The sequence below is a fragment of the Mus pahari genome, chromosome X, assembly GCF_900095145.1.
Source record: "Mus pahari chromosome X, PAHARI_EIJ_v1.1, whole genome shotgun sequence".
NCBI lineage: Eukaryota > Metazoa > Chordata > Mammalia > Rodentia > Muridae > Mus > Mus pahari.
In genome coordinates, this window is record NC_034613.1 from 83,484,281 (window position 1) to 83,505,620 (window position 21,340).

General features: G+C 38.4%; 1 pseudogene; it reads right to left on the bottom strand.

Moving 5' to 3' along the window:
- Positions 1-430: 430 nt before the first annotated feature.
- On the bottom strand, positions 431-1,221 carry LOC110314421 (annotated as a pseudogene).
- Between the last annotated feature and the right edge of the window lie 20,119 nt (positions 1,222-21,340).

Below are 21,340 nucleotides of genomic sequence, written 5' to 3' on the forward strand. Positions count from 1 at the left end.
TTGTAGATGGGCATTCTATTTACATTCACAACCTTTGCTGTGTTAAACAATTTAGGGAAGTGTAGGGTTTTGTTCTCTGTACTTGGGAAAAGAAGCCAAGTAGGGAATTCCTGACAAGTTGTTTCAGCATTCATGCACAATTAACTACAAGGAATGTAAAATTTAAAAAACTAGATTCCAGAAGAATAATCTCAGGCCGTCATGACATTTTCTTCTTTTTAAACAGGAATACTTCACCGACAAATGATTTGGTCTTCTAAGGAATCAAGCTGCACAGCTAAACACTTCAAACTATAGCTGTAGGTTATGCCATGTCTTCCAATAAACCTCCTACCAACCTGTAGCAATAAGCCTAGAGTATCATAGGATCATAAGTACAAAGAAATGTTATCTTCTGCTTAGTTTTCATGGCACACTCGTATTTTCAATGTTAACAAAAAATAAATGCATTATCAGAAAGAATTAAGCTAAGCACTGAACATGTAGTTCTTTCACTGAAACAGTCTACTTCTTCCATATATGATGTGTCATCATCTCCTTCCACGGGTGGTATTTCTTCAGTTATAGCAGCACTGGTATAACCTATCTGCAGAAGGATTATCCCAATAATTCATAAACCATCATCCTGTAGATCATGTTGCAAGTGTTCGGTGGATCTTCCAGACTGAAACCAGATGACAGGATTGTACTTTCACGCTGCAAGATGACCCAGTTCTTCATAGAGTTTTCATTCTTGTCAACCTTTGCCTTTTGCCTTAAAGTTTCAATAGGAGTGGTTAGGGTTTATCTCCAGGTGTTTCTTTGCTAACTTTCAAACCATTATTGAGTTGTCTCTGAAGGTTTGGCTTTTGTGATTCTCTCCATGTCCATTGTCAATGCATGTGGGTTAGTGATGATAAAGCAAGAGTATGCCAGTTGGTTTGGCACAACCACCTTTTCAATGTTTTTTTCTCCAAGATATCTTCCATGTGATTGCAGAGGTTTTCTTCCTGTTTTTACCTCCTCTTTATCTTCTGGAATTTCCAATACTTTTTTGGTAGTTGCCACTAAGGTATTTTCCTTAAATTCCTTCAGATGTTGCACACAGAACTTACCAGTGGGCTCATTTGTAAAGGTCACTTCTAGGCCATGCTTTCAGTGATGTTCCAGAAAGTCTCAGTTAGGTACTGAGTCCTAGGTCTAACCTGTGACAAAATAGATGTGCTTCTGTTTTTCTTCCATTCTTATGGAACAGTTCATGAGTAAAACAATCTCATCTAAGAAGGGTGTATATATATTCCAACAGCTCTGAAAGGTTTTTTTTTTTTCCAATTTTGAGAGTCTTCATGAATTCTAAGCTCTGTATTTTTTGAGAAGTGCACTTAAAACCCTTTGTGGTTTTCTTTATTATCTGCTTGTTTGGTGACTAATTCTGAACATATCGTGATGAATTGTTGCTTTCCTGAAACATTTCAAGGAAAACATTTAGAGGAAGATTCTTGGAATTTACCTCCCATTCAATAAAATTCAGATACTCGTACATGAACTAATCCACAATAGTGAATGTTCAATCATGTGTATTGGGAATGAGATTAATATGAAGCTCCTTTCCAGAGCATAGTTTACTGAAATATTTTAAACTCTCACATTTGCTCTTATCCCAAGCATCTGATCAATTTGAAATGACCTGATCCAGAATGATCCCTTCATTCAAATAAAAAGTAATGACGATCAAGAACATTAACTGGGCAATTCTAGCCTGAAAGGCCTCTACTGTTTGGTTTGGGTCTGGGTTTCCTCAGGCATATTTGCTGAGTGACCATGAAGGAAGCATGTCACAACACTGAAGCAACTCTTAACTGTGAAATCTTTGAGTAGCCCAAACCACCTTATATTTGTATTTTGCAAGATCTTTTTACTAGATGAGCCTGGTTTGAGGATTTTCTACTCTATTCCATTTGTCAATCAGATGGTAGTCCTGAAATTATTGCCTAGTCTGTTCCATATATCTCTGATCATTATTCTAGCTTACCCATAATTTTACTGTGGATTTCCATCCTAAATAGGATAAAGTACAAACACTATGTTGTTGCATGCTAGGTATTTAGTTAGTTACTACTTAGTACTTTTTCAGTTTTATCTCTAATGTCTTGTTTTTAGCAAGACCTTGTTTCTAGGATAAGCCAAGCCTTTCCATAATTGTAACATTCATAGTCTCAGAGCAACCATGGTTGCCTATAAAGGCTATCTAGTGAAAAACAAACAAATAAATAAATATTTCTCTAATATGACACATCCTCCTACCACAAACAAACAAATAAAGGCAAAAAGCCATTGTCTCACATTCATGCATTTTTTTTCCATGTCATCATTTCCTATATGCTGTTGTTTGTTTGGGGCATTGAGTGCCAGTAAAATCAAAGCTAGCCTAGATATTACTGTGCAGCCCAGCCTGGCATCAAAGTCATGACAATTCTGCCTCAGGGTCTCAAGTATAGGAATCACAGACAACACTCATCACTGCACTTTGCTGCCATCACATTTGCTTGGAATCTCTACCAGCTCTGATTATCATCTCAGTTCTGTTAAGATGAAAATTCTATGCTTCTCTTCCTCCAGCAGACATGCTTCAAGGACCTCATTTACCTTTTACCCTTTGGTGAGCCTCATTGTTTCTCATCCTCTTCAAGTGACTAAGCTAAAATAGGTTAGCTATCTTTTCATTAATATCAATGGAATTCACAGACACAAACTACAATAGTAGAATAAAAAACAATTTCATAAAACATACTTTGTGAAGTTAGTGACAATTCCAGTCTCCAGTGATGATTTTACTTGGCAGTAAATATTTATCTGCCAGAGGTACCCCAAACTGGAAAGGAAAGCTTTATCCATCTAATCTCCACAGAAATCCCATTGAACCCTCCCATTAAACAATAAATTTGTATTTTCCTCTTAAATAGTATTTTAAACTTTAAAAACACAGGTCCTTAAGTACATAGTCTTCTGATTTTATAGATTAGGAGACTGAGGTTATTAGACGTTAAGAAAGCTTTTGAGAAGGTCATGTTGTCTAGCTCATTAGCAGCACAGCAAAGAACAAAACAAGTTTCAAGTTTCACTCTCCAGTGTGGTTTCCATGACATCTCAATGCCTTACAGCCACCACTAATGACATCCTTTATCAAGTGAATCTCAGACTAGAAGCATCTCTGTAGACAAACCATCCAAAAGTTAATACTATTTCTCTGTCAAAGCATGCAGACCACAGTAACTATGTTATAAAGAGAATTCAAACCACAGAAGTATTTATAGAGTCAGAAATAAAGAGGTAAATAGAATCTATCCAAATTCTTTATTTTATACAAGAAAAATAAGGGTCAGAAGTGGAAGAACTTGGCTCAAAGTCTCATTAAAACTTGAATGACACCTATAAATTCTTAGTAGCTGCCAAATGTGAACACCATTCATTAATCTTATTACTTACCCAGAAAATTTAATAAGCCTATATTGCCATTGGATTATAGTATGCTACCAATACACAAATGCTTCGTTGACACAACCTGTTTCTTAATGTATACTCTATTACTCTAAAATATTTCCTTAAGGTAATTGATTCCACTTTTGACTTTCCTTAAAGTTTGGGTTTAAGTGAAACTTTTTATGAGTTCTAAACTTGCCATTATTGCCTAATAGCATACCAACCTGTGGTTAATTAATACATTTTTCTCACCTCAGTTTTCTCATATTTAAGTGTTAATAACTACTAATTCTGGAGATCTATCAATAGTATAGCATTTACTTAGCATACATGTGGACTTGAGTTCCATTAGAACTATGTCAAAATAGATAAATATAATAGTGGGGTCTTATGTTGCTTTGAATAAGCTCGTCCCAGGGATTGGTACTATTTAGGAGGTGTGCCTTTGTTAGAATAGGTGGTGTCAATGTGGGCATGGGCTTTAAGATCCTCTTCCTAGCTGCCTGAGAATCAATCTTTTAGCATCCTTCAGATGAAGATGCAGAACTCTCAGCTCCAGCTTCTTTCTTGACGATTATGGACTGAACCTCTGAACCTGTAAGCCAGCCCCAATTACATGTTATCCTTATAAGAGTTGTCTAGATCATGGTGGCTGTTCACAGAAGTAAAACCCTAAGACAGGTCTCACAAATAGATTGCATTATTCTGTATATATTAATGGTACAGGGTACTAACAAGTGGCAGAATTATTGCCAATAAAGAGTGTTATCTATGTAATCATATCATTTTGCATTCATACAAATTCTGATATTTTCTAGATTTAGCAAGCCATTATATATCTCTTGAGTTTTACCTTGGGCACGGAATTGCTAAGGAAGTAGTGCCTATCATAGAAAGTTTTTGTGAGGATTCATGCACATGAAAGTTAACCATCAGTTAGTTCCCATTAACTTTACGATCCCAAATGCCATCAAATATTGAGTCTCATGACTCAATATGTCATTTTTATTTGACAAAAGCTAATTTTTAAATTTGGGGATAAAATACTATATTTTGGTCCATGTAAACACTGTATAAGGAGTTATTGAATCTATTTAAAATAAACATCACACTGTCATTACAATGTTGGTGATTAGAACATTAAAATGTGATGGCTTTATAATTTTAAATATGTAATATATTATTAATCATCCCTGTCACACAGTGACATAGGTCATTAAAGTTTTCATGAAGTCTAATCTCTGTCATCCAGCCTTCCTTCCTTTTTCAGGCTGTGATAAGCACTTCCACTATTCTGCTTATGTGAGAGTAACTTTTAAAGATTTCTTATTGGACAAGCTGTACCATTTGTCTTACTGTGCTTTTTAATTTTACTTAATGTAATTTCTTTTATTTCTATACATGTTGTCAAATTCCATCCTTTTAAAAACTACATAATATCTTAACACCATACAAGAGAACTCCATACAAGTACCTCATTAGTTCTTCAAAAATAATATAGTCAAAACTCAAATTAATTTACAACATTCTTTTCTATTCAAAATACACTGCCCTAGAATGTTTTTCATTTCTAGAATAGGTAAGATTCTCAAGAGAAAAACAATTGATAATAGGGAATTGATTGGACTGGCTTATTGATTTCAAACTGAGTAGTACAACAATGACTGTTTTTATTCTAAGGAAGCTTAGAACCTGGTAACTATTCGCTCTACCTGGGATATATACTTCAGTAGTACCAACTTGATGTTGAAGACCTTAAATATTTGTCGAAAGACTCTAGTCTTCAGTTAATATTAGAAGATCAAAAAAAGCTAAGTTCTTAATTTCATTGGCAGTAATAGCATAGACAAACTCACAAGACATGAGGTAAGCAGGCTAAAAGAAATGAAAGCTTGTCCTTTTGGTTTTCTATCTGAAACTGTAGAAGGTACCCCTACATTCAGTGTGGATATTCCCAATTTAATTGATATAATCAAGAAGATCATTTTCAGGCATGGCAAGAGATGAAATGGATTGAGTACACGTGCGTTCACAGAATCTTCTCATAGAGTTCTAGATCCTATCAAGTTGACAATCAATATTTTCTTTTAAAGATTTATTTATTTATTATTTGTAAGTACACTGTAGCTGTCTTGAGACACTCCAGAAGAGGGTGTCAGATCTTGTTACGGATGGTTATGAGCCACCATGTGGTTGCTGGGATTTGAACTCCAGACCTTCGGAAGAGCAGCCAGGTGCTCTTAGCCACTGAGCCATCTCACCAGCCCCGACAATCAATATTAAGTACCACAGGGATGTTATTGCCATTTGTTCAATAACCAAAATCATACTTGGGGATTTTCATTATGAGTAGAAACTTCTACCTACATTCATTCATTTATAGAGGTATTTTAGCTGGTCCTTCGCAAGTTCCTTAAAAACAGACTGAAAAACCTAATCCCTAAATATGTACTACTTCTACTGCTTTAGGGAAGGACTCTGTTAGCTAACCTGAACTAGCTCACTTTTGATATCATATTTAATTTTCCTCCTAATTTAACATCAGTATTGGAGTCTGGACATGTGATATCTAAAGTGATATTTTGGCTATTATACCTAACCCATCCTCAAATTTTTTCAGTGTCTACCCATTATCAGGTGAAAAAAAGTCACCTTGCAGAAATTATTTGCCAGAATAAAGATCATCTCTCTGGTGTTAGAAATAAAAAATTTTCTCTAAAATGGAACTGCTTACTAGCTCTGAACAGATTATATCTTTGTGTCTAAACTAAAGCTAGCAATAACTTTCATTGCCTTCATGAATTAGGCACTTGGGCTATGAATATGATTTAAATCTTTGTTGTAGTTAATTTTGATGTCAACTTGACATAGTCTAGGGCACCGAGAATAAAAACCTCAACTGAAGAACTACCTAGATAAAATTGGTCTGTGATAAGATTATATTTATTGTTCATTGATATAAGATGGCCCAGCCCACTGTGAATGATACTATCATCTAGGCAGGTGATCCTGGCCTGTATAAGAGAGCTAGCTAGATAAGTGTGAATAGAACAAACCAGAAAGTGAATGAGCAAGCATGAATTCTTCACTGTTCTTGCTTCAAATTCTTCCTTAAATTAATGCAGTGTCTTTCCTCAGTCTCCATGTGTGATCTAGGAAAATGTAAGATGGAATAAATATCTTTCTCCTCCAAGTTGTGTTTGTTCAGAATGTGTTGTCATAACAAGAGGAGTTTAACTAGAACAGAAATTGATACCAGAAAACTTGTGTGTTTCTGTGATGAACCTGATCATTTGGCCTTTATTCCATTGGGTTGTTTGATTGGAGAATTAGAACGTATTTTAGAGCCCTGAGCTGTAAAAGTCATCCAGTGTTCAGCGCTTAATGAGCTGTTATTGTATGTGATTACAAGATAATGCTGAAAACAACTGGGACTGCAAAGGCCTGCAGTATGAAGCTTCAGAGGGCAGCAAAGACTCTTTTAGGACCATTTATGTAATATTTGAGGTTAACAATCTGTGCATGCACAGAACACCAGCTGCAGCTTCCGTTCCCCTGTCCATGCCTCCTGGATCCCTCAGACTGTTTCATTCTGGCCTTCACTCTCTGCCTCAATGTTGTGTCCCAGCCCCTAACTCTCCTAGACACCACCTGCTGAACCACAGGCCAGATGGCCAGATAGGCTGTCCTCAGACCTCCTCCACTCTCTTTTTATCCCCAAATTCAATTCTCAGGGTTGCCCCCAATACTGCACCATACCATCACACACTGGTCTCCCCTTCCTCCAGCCCCAAAGTCAACAAGTATTTCTCTTGAATACCAGCCAAAAAATAGGCAACACACCACCAACATAGTCTTTGAAAATCCGGATAGGTAACAGAGACCAGGAAACAACACACCTAAAACCAACAAAGACAAGCCCAGAAATCAGCAGCTAGCAAGCACATAATCATCTCATTCGATGCAAAAACAAACAAACAAACAAACAAACAAAAACATCTTGAAAAATCAAACACCTCTTCCTGATGAAAGTCCTGGAAAGAATAGGGATAATTAAAATAGCCATTCTATCAAAAAAATCAGTCTACAGATTCAGCAAAATATCCATCAAAATTCCAACACAAGTCTTTACAGATCTTTAAAAGACAATTCTTCTTTAAAATTAGATATTTTCATTTTTTTGCATTTCAAATGTTATCCCCTTTCCTGGTTTCCCCTCTGAAAACCCCCTATCCCCTCCCTCCTTCTCCTGCTCACCAACCCACTCATTCCCACTTCCTGGCCCTGGCATTCCCTTACACTGGGGTTTAGAGCATTCACAGGACCAAGGGCCTCTCCTCCCATGAATGACTAACAAAGTCATCCTCTGCTACACATACAGCTAGAGCCATGAGGACCACCATGTGTATTCTTTGGTTGGTTGTTTAGTCCGTGGGGGCTCTGGGGGTACTGGTTAGTTCATATTGTTGTTCCTCCTATGTGGGTGCATACCCCTTCAGCTCCTTGGGTCCTTTCTCTAGCTGCTTCATTGGGGACCCTGTGCTCAGTACAATGGATGGCTGTGAACATCCACTTCTGTATTTGTCAGGTATTGGTAGAGCCTCTCAGGAGACAGATATATCAGGATCCTGTCAGCAAGCACTTGTTGGCATCCACAATACTGTCTGGGTTTGGTGATTGTATATGGGATAGATCCCCAGGTAGGGCAGTCTCTGGATGGCCTTTCCTTCAGTCTTTGCTCCACAATTTGTCTCTGTAGCTCCTCCTATGGGTATTTTGTTTCCCCTTCTAAGAAGGACTAGAGCATCCATACTTTGGTCTGCCTTTTTCTTGAGCTTCATTTGATTATTAAATTGTATCTTGGGTAATCCAAGTTTCTGGGCTAATATTCACTTATCAGTGAGTGCATATCATGTGTGTTCTTTTGTTATTGAGTTATCTCACTCAGGAAGTTATCCTCCAGTTCTATCCATTTGCCTGAGAATTTCATAAATTCGTTGTTTTTAATAGCTGAATAGTACTCCACTGTGTAAATGTACCACATTTTCTGTATCCATTCCTCTATTGAGGGACATCTGGATTCTTTCCAGCTCCTGGCTATTATAAATAAGGCTGCTATGAACTAAGTGGAGCATGTGTCCTTCTTATATATTGGAGCATCTTCTGAGTATATGCCCAGGAGTGGGTACTGCTGCATCTTCAGGTAGTACTATTTAAAAGACAATTCTTAATTTCATGTTAAAAACAGATTGATAAAACTATTGTGAACAATAAAAGAAATGCTGGAGGTATCATCATCCTCACTTTTAAGCTGTACTACAGAGCTATAATAATCAAAACTGCATGGTATTTGCATAAAGTCCAACATATTAATCAGTATAATTTAATTGAAGACCAAGACATAAATTAAGTCACACATTTATGGCCACCTGATTTTTCATAAGGAAACCTGGAATACACACTGTAAAAATGAAAGAATCTTCAAAAGTAGTCCCGGTTGAACTGGATTCTGCATGTAGAATAATGCAAATAGATCCATATCTATAACCCTGCAGAAACCTCAAGTCCAATTGGTTCAAAAACCTCAACATAAAACCAGACATACTGAACCTGACAGAAGAGAAAGTGGGGAACAGCTTTGAATGCATTAGCATAGGAGCTAAATTTACTGAACAAAGGACACTGATAACTCCTGCACTAAGAGCAACAATTAATAAACAGGATCTCATGAAACTGAAAAGCTTCTGTAAGGCAAAGGACATTGCCATTCAGACAAACAGGCAGTCTTCAGAATAATAAAAAAAAAGTTTTTTTTCCAACTCCACATAGAGGTCTAGTACCCAAAATATATAAAGAACTCTGGAAATTAGTTATCAAAGCCACATATAATCCAAATTAAAAATGGGATACAGCTCTAGACAGAGGAATCTCAAATGTCTGAAAAACATTTAAAAGAAATGCCCAACATCCTTAGCCATCAGAGAAATGCAAATCAAAACTAATTTGAGATGCCAACTTATACCTGTCAGAATGGCTAAGATCAATAACACGAGTGACAGCTCTTACTGGCAAGGATGTGGAACAAAGGACACACTCCTTCATTGCTGGTGGGATAGCAAACATGTACAGTCACTGTGGAAACTAATATGGTACTTCCTCTGAAAATTGGGAATTGAACTACATCAAGACCTAGCTATAGTACTCTTTGGCATATACCTGAAGGATACTCAATCCTAGTACAAGACACTTGCTCGACTATGTTCTTGTATAGAAGCTTTACTCATAAGAGACAGAAATTGGCTATTATAGCCAAATACTAGATATCATTAATTGTCAAAAACTACATACCACCTAAGAGAATATTGGATAAAGAAAATGTGATACATTTACACAATGGTATATGACTAAGCTGTTTGTAAAAATGACATCATGAAATTTGTAGGCAAAATGGATACAACCAGAAAAATAGCATCCTGAATGAGGTAACACAGACCCAGAAAGAAAAAGATAGTATGTATTTGTTTATAAGTGGATATTAGCTGTTAGGTAAATGATAATCATGCTAAAACCCACAGACCCAGAGAAGCTAAATAACAAGAAGGGCTCTAGGAAGAACACATCTACCTTCCTGGGAAGGGAAAGTAGAATAAATTTTGTTGGTGCCCTGGAGAAGGTGTGGACTGGAGCAGGAAGGATCGTGTTGGAGAAAGGAATGGAAGGAGATAGTGTGGAAAGAGACAGCTGAAATTGGGGGAGCACACAGAGGTGTGGAAATCTAGTGCAGTGGAAACTTCCTGGGATCTATGTGGGTGACCCCAATAAACACTCCTAGTACTGGAAGATATAGTCTGAACTGACTGTTGTGTGTAGCCAGGCAAGACTTTCAGTGGTGGAACTGATTTGCATTTAGTTTAGTTGTTGGCCAAGGGGGTTCATTGGAAATCTCTAAACCACTTAGGTTAGTGTTAAAGACAGATAGATGACCACTCTCTGAAAACTGATAGGTGAGCCCCTGGACAACATCTACACAGCTCATTGAAGGTAAAGAGGTTGAGCTAATGCCTGCATGGATCCTTCACCCCTGTATTTTAGTCCCTTGGGTGGAAGAAGTTACTCTACAGGCTACCTAAAGAGAAATCTGGACACCAACACAGTCACAAAACTTTTAACCTACAATTTGCCCTGCTTATAAGAAGTGCTGGAGGTAAACATGGTGCAGAACTCTTAGAAGTAGACAACAAATATTTTATTTAACTTGAGTACCATGTGAAGGAGCCTGGGAACCAAGAACCAGAGAGTGGTTAGTCCAGAGACTTAGGACAGAACCGAACATGACCGGTCAAAAGAAAAAGAAAACCAATAAAATGATATTCTGCTATCCTCATGCATAGATGCCATGTCCAGTTGTCATTTGAGAGGCATCTACAGCAAGAAGATGGGCGGTGTTGCAGAGACTCATAGGTAGATGTTATGCAGTGAATGAGTCTAAATTTGAGATCTCTGTGGGGTCCTTCCTCTGGGAGTTTGGGGAATCCTGTAAAGGAGAGAGAGAGTAAAGATTCTAAGAGTTAGAGGTGATGGAGGACACCAGTAAAGGAGGACCTAATGAATCAATTAAGCAGGGCTCATATGGGCTCCCCAGAGACTGAAATGGCAATCACTGGGCCTGCAGGTGTCTGCACCAGCTCTACTGCGTTTATGCAATGGTTGTTACTTTGGCATTTTTGTGAGACTCCTAACATTGGGAGCAGGTGTATCTTTGTGTGCCTGGATACCAGAAGATTTCCACGCAGATCTCTGTCCTGGCCAGGTGGGAAGGCTCCAGCGAGGGGAAGTGAGTACAGGCAGGGAGGGGAAGTCTCCAGGCCACTCAGTAATTCTGAGCCTCTCTGAACTGAGTCTGATCAGGCTGGGCTGGCAAAAGCCAACAATCCAGTGAGGAGTGCAGTGGGACAACCTCGGGTGACAACCTTGGGTGGCTCTTCAGGAAGAGAAGATCTCTTCCCAAATGTTACATACAGCTCTTGGAACAAAAGGCTCAGACAAAGGAATAGTTCTTGCATACCTTTAATTCCCAGCATGGCTTTATATACAGTTCTGAGGGTGATTTAGGGTTTGACAGCAGGCACCTCTTATTGGCTTGGACTGAGAGTTTGGGGGAAACTTTATTTGCATGTGGGAAGGCTTGATGCTATTCCTAAGTGGCTGATAGCCATGCCTCTCCTGTGGGGATTGGTGGAGCCAGGGTCCAGGAGACATGAGAGAACTCCTTCCCTCCCATGTAAGTGAATGATCACTACCGGGTCCCAGGGTTCAAGATCTAGCCTCAACTGGAAACCAGGCTGTCTGCATGTAGCCCATTGCTCCACATATCGTGGACTCTTTTACCTGCCCTTGAGACTCTTCCTGCTATTGAGTTGCCTTGTTCAGGTTCAGTATGAGAGCTCTTGCCTTGTTGTATTGTATCTTGTTTTGTCCTGCTTGACAGTTGTGTTTTGCAGGCCTACTTCTTCACAAAGTGAAACAAAGGGGCAGTAGATCTGGGGGAAAGGTGAGATGAAGGGAAGCTAGGAAGAGTGGTGGGAGGAGAAAGTAATGCAAGCAAGAAGACTCTATTTCAAAACAAAACAAAAACAATGCATGCTTGCTGGTCAGCTGAGGCCAAAGAATCAGCTGTGACTAACAAGAGATCAGCACCACTAAGGTGAAATCTTTGCTTCTGTAGGACAATAGATGGTGGTCAACTTGGCCTGAAAGATCAGCTGTGTTTATGAAGAGCTCAGCGTCATTGAGGTGAATCCTTATGAAAAAGTTTCCTCAAAGTCAGCAAATAAAAGCTGGGTGTCAGAAGTACCAAAGGTGCATCTCAAGCAGGCAGATGACTTAGCAGTATGGAAATATTACCTACATGTGTCTGCTTTTAACTGCATGAAAGACGAAGGATTGTGGATGTCATGTGGGGAAGATGGGACTTGGTATTATGTGGCAGGGTTAGCGTTCCTGAACTGAAGCAAGAAAGGCTATTAATGAAGGTATACTTTCAGTTCCACCAGACACCAGGATATTGAAGATGCCAGTATTATGGAATATTCATCAAGGGTGTCTGAAGGTGTAAAGTGGAGCTTATTCAAGTTGTACAAGTTGTGAATGGAAGAGCTGGATATATGGAACTGCCTAAACCCTTTGGAGACCACAAGACAAGTGCATCTCAGATGCCAGACACTGAGTTACAGGATTTTGGTTTTGCTTAAGTGTGATTCTATATCCCCTAGTTCTTAAATTTTGGAATAAGAAAGTAAAGGATTTTTAACAATTTTTTTGGAAGTCATAGTTAAGAGACTTTAGATTTAAAAAACACTTGATATTTTTAAAGGTGTCAATTTTTTAATGACTGCAAGAATTTAAAATTTCTGCTATGCTTTATGTAATAATATTAATATGGGGATAAAAAATTAAAGTGTACAGTTTCAAGTGTTGTGTTTCAGGTTAACAATTACTAGAATGTCCTTGTTACATTTAACTGTCATCTTGGTAAATCCTCAAGTCTTCTGAAAAGAGAGACTGAACTGAGGGATTACACACGTGATATTTGTCTTTTGGCATGTCTGTAAAGAATTGTCTTGGTTGTCAACTGAGATCAGAGTGTCTATCCTACTATACATAGCTTCATTCTTGGGCTATATAAGAAAGCTAGTCAAAGCTGGGTGTGGTGGCGCATGCCTTTAATCCCAGCACTAGGGAGGCAGAGGCAGGCAGATTTCTGAGTTCAAAGCCAGCCTGGTCTACAAAGTGAGTTCCGGGACAGCCAGGGCAATACAGAGAAACCCTGTCTTGAAAAACCATAAAAAAAAAAAAAAAAAACGCTAGTCAAGTATGCCCAGAGAGTGATCCAGTAATCAGTGTTTTTAGTTTCTGCTTTGAATCCCCTAGGTAAGTTTCATTAGAGTTGAAGAAATTTAGTATCAAAAGTTAAAGTTATTTGTATTAGATACATAGTTGTGATAAAGAGATTCTAGGTTTTAATTCAAGTCCAATTTTATAAAGCAGTTCTCTTTTTATCACAATCCCAACCCACATGTAGGGAACAAAAGCAAATTATTGGGTGCAAAGACATTGGTAATATTCTAGGTATTAACTTTACATGGGGATTTATTCACATTCATGTTGCAGGATTTTCCCTGTCCAATTACATTAGTGCAGAGGTAGTCTGTGATTAGACATGGAAAAGTGGGCAGAGCTAAGATTTGAAGAGAGAGGGAGCATCCCAGAGGGCACAGAGAAGAACCAAGATGGCTTTGGACATGTACTTGTGTGGCAGTTACCAGCCAAAAGTAGCTACGATTTCACAAGGGTAGAATCATTAGGATAAAGATTTTATCACTATCAATTGAGTCTGAAATTATTGTATTGGCATTTTGTAAATTGTTATATTATTGCTATATAAATCTGATTGGTTAAGTAAGCTTTAAGAGTCATGGTTCTACCAAAAAATTAGGTGTTAAGATGGCTAACCAGGAATACATGGCTCCTTTCTTAATGTTTCCTGCAACACATTCATTCATATTCTTTTTATATTTCATTAACATAAAGATATGATCTCGCAAGCTATAAAAAACAATTTAATCACTCATAGACCTTAGATTTCTTTGGTATCTAACATAAAATGTATGCTTAGTAAATTTTTAGGGAATGGATGAATAAGTAATTAATTTGCTTAACCAAGGAGTGTTCTTATAACTGAAAATGGGAGGAGAGGATGTAGCATGAGGACTTTGTAGGCAGCCACTATGTTTATTAAAGTTTATTTTATTTTATTGTGTATGTGTATATGTATATATGTATACATTTCATGTATGCAGGTGCCCATACAATCCAAAAGAGGACACTGGATCAGGTGGTTGTCACCCAGTGTAGCTTCTTAGAATTTAACTTAGGCCCTCTGGAAGAATGGATAAATGCACTTAAATTCTGAACCATCTCTTAAGACTCCAGTAATGGTGTTTCCATACAGGTACACAGTGTGGAGTAAATAAATGGTTTAGATATGGTTTATTTCTAGACAAATATTTAGTTCATCTTGGGCAGATTTTATATGTATTATGATAGAAAGTTCAGTTGTCCTAATGCCAGTTTTTTAAAAAAAATTTTTATCCATTGGGCATTCTTTGAAGCTTTTTAGCAGATAAGTTGACAATATATGTGCAACACTTGTATAAAATATGTGTTTTGTAGTGCCAGGAATTGATCTTGAGAATTCATGCATACTAGGGAAGTACTACACTACTGATGAATGCCTCTAACTCCTTAAAATGTATTAAGTTATCGAACTAGGTTGAAATTCCCCACATATATTCAGATTCTAATATCTGAAACTTATGAATATTTCAAAAGATAGTATATGCACATTACTAATTTAAGAATTTTGAAATGTGGAAATTATCCTAGGATTCCCTTCCAAAGACATCATAAGTATCTTTATAGGTGAAAAAAGTCTGTACTCATTGGATATGGCTTTGTATGTAGAACACAAAAATCCAAAATATGCAAAAAATTCATTATAAAAGCAAAAAAAAAAAATGTTCCCTATAAACGCCATAGGATGTATACCCTAGTTTTCACTGTAATTTCAACTCCATGAAATTTTGATTTGCACTTTTGACCACTAAAATGATAAAACAATAAAATGTGTAACTTCAAGTTTTGTATTTGTCATAACTTGTTATTCTATCTACAGGAAAGGAATATAGCAGTTGATAATGAAAGGAAAATAGTTGCTATAGAATATTGGCAACACTTTGACATCAATGTAGTTAATTTTGGTTATAGTTTGAAGATAATATGGTGGCTGCCCATTGAATTGACTGTAAACAATAAAAGATTTTCACGGGCTGGTGAGATGGCTCAGCGGTTAAGAGCACTGACTGCTCTTCCGAAGGTCCTGAGTTCAAATCCCAGCAACCACATGGTGGCTCACAACCATCCGTAACAAGATCTAACGCCCTCTTCCAGAGTGTCTGAAGACAGCTACAGTCTACTCACATATAATAAATAAATAAATCTTTAAAAAAAATAAATAAAAGATTTTCACTCTAAAATTTTGAGCAACTGTAGGAATAGAATAGAAAAATACCTTTTTCTAAGCTGGGAACCACTAAGTAAAAAAAGACATTAGGGAACAGATTCAAGTATCACTTTATAATCATTTTATGTTGAGATATCTATCAATCTCCAAGTGAAGTCATTTAATAGTAGTTGTAAACCCATGCCTGAAATTCTGACTAAGTAATTGGCAGTATCCTCTGATACTTGGTTCTATGGTACCCCTTTGGCCAACTCCTCAATGAGATGATGTAACACATTCCTGGCACTGGGCTGTTTTGCTTGCTGGCATGTCTAGTTTGTTCATGGTCTTTTCCATTATATGGTGACTCCATTTAGATTCCTTTTATGTTTGTATAGATATTTAGGAAGCTTTTCCAGTAGTGGGTTTCCACTTGACTTTTCAGAAGACCTTTGGTGTTAGTTGTTCAACCCATATTACCTTCTTTCCTCTTCTTTCCCATTCCTTTCATCATTTGAACCTCCTATTCTCACTTGTCTCTCCATTAACACTATGTTCTATTCCCCTTGCTTGGGAAAATGCTCTCTTCTTTCTTGGACCATTACTAAGTACCTAAACATCTGTGGTTCTGTGGATTATAACATACATATTGAAATCTTAAAAAACTCACACCCATATTTTTCTTAATAGGTGAATAACATTCCACTGTGCAAATGTATCACATTTCCTTATCCACTTATCCGTTGATGGATATCTTTGCTGTTTCCAGTTTTTGGCTATCATGAATAGAGCAAAAGTGATCATAAATAACATCTTATTACTGATTTTTTTTAAAAAAAGCCTTACTTATGGCAATAAGCATAGAAACACAAGCAAGTGCCTAAATAGAAACTTCACTCCAATTGACTAACATTTATGTCACTGGAAGGTACTCTGCATTCTAGTGAAGCAGAAATACACTCAGCAATATCACCCAGCTCCAAACCCTGCAGGCTAAAGCAGCAACCTACCTGAAAAAGAAATACAACAGCAGCACAAATGGTATGGAAGAAACCAAACATTTTTTTTTTAATTTTTAAAACCTTTATTTATTTATATATTTATTTTTTCATGTTCTTACAACATTGCCCAAATGAACATATCAGTAGATATACATATTACAATTATTTTTATAAAGTTCCTTCCATTTATACATCAAAGCATACATATATGTTAACATAATGTCAATATGTACACACATTTAGAAACAAAATGGGCTTATTTATTTATTTATTCCATTTTTTTTACACTCCAGATTTTATTACCCTCCCAGTCCACTGTTTCACATTGCATACCTCCTCCCTGCCCCTTGTCTCCACGAGGATATCCCCACCCCCAACCCCACCCCACCAGACCTCTAACCTCCCTGGGGCTTCCAAACTCTTGAGGGTTAGGTGCATCATCTCTGAATGAACACAGACCCAGCAGTCCTCTACTGTATGTGTGTTTGGAGGCCTCATATCAGCTGGTGTATGCTCTCTGTTTGGTGGTGCAGTGTTTGAGAAATCTCGGGGGTCCAGATTAATTAAGAATGCTGGTCCTCCTACAGGGTCACCCTCCTCTTCAGTTTCTTCCAGCTTTTCCCTAATTTGACCACAGGGGACAGCAGCTTATGCCCATTGGTTGGGTGCAAATATCTGCATCTGACTCTTTCAGCTGCTTGTTGGGTCTTTCAGAGGGCAGTCACGATAGGCCCCTGTTTATGAGCACACCATATCCTCAGTAACAGTGTCAGGCCTTGAGGCCTCCCCTTGAGCTGGATCTCACTTTGGGCCTATTGCTAGACCTTTTTTTCCCTCAGGCTCTTCTCTGTTTCCATCCCTGAAGTTCTTTCAGACAGGAACAATTATGGGTCAAAATTTAGACTGTGGTATAACAACCCCATCCCACATTTGATGTCCTGTCTTTCTGCTGGAGGTGGGCTCTACAAAGTCCCTCTCCCCACTGTAGGGAATTTCATCTAGGTTCCCCCCCTTTGATTCCTGAGAGTCTCTCACCTCCCAGGTCTCTGGTGCATTCTGAAAGTTACCCCCAACCTCCTACCCATCCCCAAGGTTGCCTGTTTCCATTCTTTCTGCTGGCCCTCAGGGCTTCAGTCCTTTTCCCCCACTCAGTACCAGATCATATTCCCTTCTCCCCCACCCCCTATCAACTTTCTCTCTGAGGTCCCTCCCTCCCTCCCCCTTTGTGATTGCTTTCTTCTCCCTCCCAAGTGGGACTGAGGCATACTCACTTGGACCCTTCAGCTTGTTGACTTTTTTTTAGTTCTGTGGACTCTATCTTGGGTATTCTGTACTTTTTTGGCAAATATCCACTTATTAATGTGTAAAGTACATACCATGCATGTCCTTTTGGGTCTGAGTTACCTCACTCATGATAGTATTTTCTAGTTCCATCTACTTGCCTGCAAAACTCAGGATGTCCTCATTCTTAATAGCTGAGTTGTATTCCATTGTGTAAATGAACCTCATTTTCTGAATCCATTCTTCTGTTGTGGGACATCTGGGTTCTTTGCAGTTTCTGGCTATCACAAATAAGTCTGCTTGGAACACAGTGGAACAGGTGCCCCTGTGGCATGGCAGAGCAATTTTTGGGTATATTCCCAAGAGTGGTATTGCTGGGTATTGAAGTAGATCTATTTCCAATTTCTGAGGAACCTCCAGATTGATTTCCAAAGTATCAGTTTGCAATCCCACCAACAATGGAGGAATGTTTCTCTTTCTCTACATCCTTGCCAACATGTCTTGTCACCTGAGGTTTTGATCTTGGCCATTCTGATTGTTGTATGGTAGAACCTTAGGATCATTTTGTTCTGCATTTCCCTGATCTCTAAGGACTTTGAATATTTCTTTAGGTGCTTCTCAGCCATTCAACATTCCTCTGTTATGAAGTCTATTTAATTATATACCCCATTTTTTGATTGCATTGTTTGGAAACCAAACAGATTTTTATTGGATTTAAGGCCCACTCCATGGGATGGGACCTATACCTGACATTGCTAAAGTGGACAAGGACCTGAGACATGATAGGGTATAGACCTAAGGGAAATTCTAATACTAAGGAACATAGCAATAAAATGACCCCTAATGTTGACTGCATATATCTGTACATTAGTCCTTACTCAATCCTCATCAGAGGAGCTACTTTTTGGAGTAGATGGTATTTAACAGAGACTCACACAACATGGACAGTGTACAGAGGATGAGCCTGGAGCACTCAAGCCTAAATGCAATGTCTTGGCTATCTATGCTAAAGAAGAAATATAATGATTGCAAGAGCCAGAGATGGTGGTTGAATCCAAGGAAACAGCATTTTTTCAGACATAGTAGGACTGATAATTTTCATGGTTACTTTTCTATTGCTGTGAAAAGACACCCATAACCATGAACTAACAAGTTATAAAATAAAGCATTTAATTGGGGGCTTGTTTACAGTTTTAGAAAGTAAGGCCATGACTATCATGGTTAGAAACAAAGCAAGAAGCAGGCAGGCATTGTGCTAGAGCACTAACTAAGAGTTTCCATCTACAACCACAGAGCCAGCTGAGAGAGAGAAACTGGGACAAGCGTGAGCTTTTGAAATCTCAAAGCCCACCCCCAGTGATACAGGTCCTTCAATAAGGGCACACCTCTTAATCCTTCCCCAAACCACTAATGTGAACCAAACTTTCAAATATATGAGCATATGAGGGTCATTTTAATTCAAATCACCATATTTCACCCTCTTGTCCCCATAGACTTATAGTCATATCATAATGAAAAATCCATCCAATTTTAAAAGTTCCATAGTCCTTCTCATTCTCGAAACAGTTTACAAATCGAAAGTCTCTTCTGACATGACAATCTCTTAATGTAACTCCTTGTAAAAAGCAAATTACATACTTGTAGCATATAGTGTGACACAGGATATATATTAGCATTCCAAAAGGAAGAAAGGGGAGCCTGGTGAGAAAATTCTGGACCAAAGCAAAAAAGCTCAGCAAGGCAAACTTCAAATCCTGTAACTGCATGTCTTTATACAACTCTTTGATCTGCCACATCTTCCACCTAGCTTGATTGTGACCCCCTTCTCTCCTTTGAGCTGGCTCTACTTTCTGTTTGCAGCTCTCCTCAGCAGACACTCCATGAGATCTCCAGTGTAATTCAGGCTTCACACAATGGTCTATCTGGGCCTTCATCCAGGAACTTCCAAGCCACTTGACAGGCCTCAGTGACTTTCCTTACATGTAGAGAAATATTCCAGAACCCTTTCCCTCCTCAATCCTTCAAGACTCTTAAAGCCAGAATCACATGACTGGGGCTGCCAAGTTCTGGTTGCTTTGGTTAGAACCTTACCTTCACCTTGGATTGATTACATTTGCGTAAGCTTTAACTTGTTGGTATTTTCCTTTGTTGAATAAGCATGTCTATGTTTTAGGAGAAGATTCTTTAGTCATTTCCTTTTTACAGATCACATGATTAAATGGGTGGGACATGGACCTGTAGGCATCAGTCCCTTTATTCCACTTTCGCCCTGAGCCTTTCTTTAACTTCTCATCTCTTTCAGAACAAGAGTTGTTTCAACATTGAATTTGCTGGTGTTCTCTCTTCAAACTGAATTTTGTGTCTCTCTGTGCCCTGATTTATCATTTTATTGTAGCTCTGCATAAGAGTGGCCACTAATAACCGCATAGAGGAGACAATTTCAAGTTACCTTAACACCTCCTCTTCAAAGAACATTAGCCCTAAACTCTTTAATTTAGCCTCAGGCAGAGTCTTAGGACAGGTGCCAAAAACTCAGCCACATTATTTGTCAAAATATCACAAAAACCGTCTCTAGACCAGTGCTAATATTGTTTTCTAACGAAACCACTCAACTTCCAATTGCCTACTAGGGTGACCCATTAAGCATCACTTAGCATGCTCGACCACTTTCTTAATCCAAAGTCCCAATATTTTCTGTATTTCTCCAACAAGCAGTACATTCCAGGCCTGCCACAGCAACACTATAGTGCCTGATACCAAACTCTGTCTTAGTTACTTTTCTATCAGTATGAAGAGACACAGTGTCCTATTTCCAAGACAACAAAATAAGCATATAACTGGAGGCTTCCTTACAGTTTCAGAGGGTGAATCCATTTCTATCATGGCAGGAAGCAAGGCAGCAAGCAGCCAGGCATGGGACTGGAGCAGTAGCTGATAGCTTACACCTGACATTTGACCCACAAGAGAGAGGGAGAGAGAGAGGAGAGAGAGAGAGAGAGAGAGAGAGAGAGAGAGAGAGAGAGAGAGAGAGAGAGAGAGAGAGAGAGAAAGAGAGAGGAGTGGTGGGTGGCTGGAGTAGGCCCCAATGATATATGTCCTCCAACAAAGACACACCTCTTATTCATTCCCAGAACACCACCAACTAGAGACCAAGTATTCAAATATTTGAGCCTATGGAGGGGGCATTCTTATTCAAATCATTAAAGATGTACCTATGAACTCACAGAGACTGTGGCAGCATGCACAAGACCCGTATAACTCAAGGCAGATGGTATCACAGCACTGAGAAAGAGAAATGAACAAAGTCCATTCTTAACTAAGAAACCATTTGCAATTGATACTTGCTGGCAAAAGGAAAATTAGTTTTCTCTAATGGAGTGTCACTGGTTTTATCAACCACAATACAGAGCAGGTCCCATGCTTAGGAGTAGTTGGCAACACTAAGCAGACCCTGTATTGTTATCGTATGTGTGGAGGGGTAATAGGGTGGAGGGGTTCTTATTTCATTGTATACATTTTTGGCTACTGCCTTTTCTTT